The sequence below is a fragment of the Schistocerca gregaria genome, chromosome 2 (assembly GCF_023897955.1).
Source record: "Schistocerca gregaria isolate iqSchGreg1 chromosome 2, iqSchGreg1.2, whole genome shotgun sequence".
Taxonomy (NCBI): Eukaryota; Metazoa; Arthropoda; class Insecta; order Orthoptera; family Acrididae; genus Schistocerca; species Schistocerca gregaria.
Window position 1 is genome coordinate 268428360 of NC_064921.1, and position 2112 is coordinate 268430471.

Sequence of the window (2112 nt, forward strand, 5' to 3'; positions counted from 1 at the left end):
TAACTACCAGAGATTTGTTTGACTTACTCTAGAAGTACCCCATTAATCTTTAATCAAAGGATATCGTAATTTTACATCCTAGCAAAATCCTCAAATAAACATTTCCCATCATTGAAAGCTAGTTCCCAGACTAATAATTTGTCGGCATAAAATTGAATGTTAGTACAATTTACACCGGATACAGCTTTCTCATAGTCAACTGCAACTTTGAGTTTGCAAATAATACAGGTCGTTAATGTATAACATTATCAGTAACAGTCATATTATTCACGTCCTAGGGGCACATAACGTATTACATCAAGGTCTACACACGACTCTCCATCCACGATAACGTGCTGCGTTTTTAACGACATTTTTCAGTTCAATCGTAAACGCTGTTGGATGCTGCACAGGATCAAACGTTCTTTTGAGGGCGTCGGTATACTACTGAATCAAAAGCTTCCCGAAAGTCTTGAAACATCGGGTCAAACCGGTTGCCTCTATCCACCCACAGATGAAATGATGCGGGAGCAGCTGATATTTCCTGTCACATGATCGATATTTTCAAAACCCTTGATGATTTCCATGGAGAAGTTTATATTTTTCTAATAAGGTTATTATATTTGAACTCAGATGTTAAGTCCCAGAGTGCTCAGAGCCATTTGCACCATTTTTTCTATGACGCCACAATCTAAGATGACCGACCCAGACTATTGGTGCAGTCTAATTCCCCTATTGCTATTGACAAGAAATTAAAAAATTCGTGGTAAAATTCAAATTTCTTCCTGTGGATGTGTAGCATAGGAATTAGGGTGGGGTAGCTGCCATTGACTGTGCACTGGAGAGTAGCTCTAGCCAGTCCATTATTATTCAAGCTCCAGCCAATCTATGTTGGAAGGATCGGTAATAATAACAGGACGGTAAACTATCACTGAAGTGCAGGGAAATAGCTGCTGGGAAGGGTTTAAGGAGGACTAATAGTATTAGGACCACTGTCCTAGAACTGCTATAAATCCATGCTCCCCATATACAGGAATCATGCAGCAACAGCATGAGGGAATGAAACACATTTATACTTATTTACTAGTCTCAAGTCGCATCCTAGCCAACAGAATCATGGGAAATACATCGTACGATATTTTTTATGAGTGCAGTGCTTGTTACTTGAATGCGGCATCTCAAGAAGAAAAAACTTGCCAGTGACCCTCAGTCTAGTCCAGCGCCATCCGCTTTGTTTGTACACCTGAAGAGCCGACAGGTTGGAGCCTTTCTTTGTACCTACCACTTGCGACAAGATAAGCTGCAGCTCCTGGTCGGCCGAGCCCTTGTGACAAATCATGCCGCTGGCCATGGACCAGCATGGCTGACTCCTACCACACTGCAAGACAAGCATGCACAGCTTGGACATAGAGTTCTAACTGCAATCCTCCCCCAACATAGACATCTCAGTTTAAAAAATCTACTTTACCCAGTCCAAGAGCGGGCTGTTATTGTCCACACGCCAAAAATGTCTCATGTGAAATACAGATTTCTCCCTTTTATGTGTGTTCTTGTCAAACATAGAAGAAATCGTAGGATCCACACGTTTTCACATCACAGATTCTTAGTGTGGAATCTGTTCTTATCAGCTTAATATCTGTTACGTCTTGCATCACATGACTAGAATATTAAACTCAATTTTGGCTTATGACGGAGTGCTAACTAAGAGTGTGCTCAACCTCTGCCACATGATGTCTCGCCGGTCGTTGTGATCGAGCGGATCTAGGCGCTTCAGTCTGAAACCGCACGCCCGATGCGGCCGCAGGTTCGAATCCTGCCTCGGACATGGATGTGTGTGATGTCCTTAGGGTAGTTAGGTTTAAGTAGTTATAATTTCTAGGTGACTGATGACCTCAGATGTTAAGTCCCATAGTGCTCAGAGCCATTTTTGAACACGATGCCTCCACACTTTCGAACCCTCTAAAGGTAGTCAAATGCCTCATCACCTACACAGTCTCTTGAGGTAGTTAAATAGCAGCACAAAGGAGTTGTAAAAATCAGGTTAATACCATGTAACACTTTACAAATCCCGTAACGTAGGTTGGTTTATTATGTTGGCCATCTCTCCCTGTGAACGTAGGAGATAGAGATTTC

General features: G+C 42.1%; 1 non-coding gene across 1 annotated transcript; it reads left to right on the forward strand.

Moving 5' to 3' along the window:
* Window positions 1-1566: 1566 nt before the first annotated feature.
* Window positions 1567-1750, forward strand: LOC126337492 (U2 spliceosomal RNA). Its single transcript, XR_007565070.1, has one exon. It is a non-coding gene; the product is annotated as a U2 spliceosomal RNA (small nuclear RNA).
* The last annotated feature ends 362 nt before the right edge of the window (window positions 1751-2112 follow it).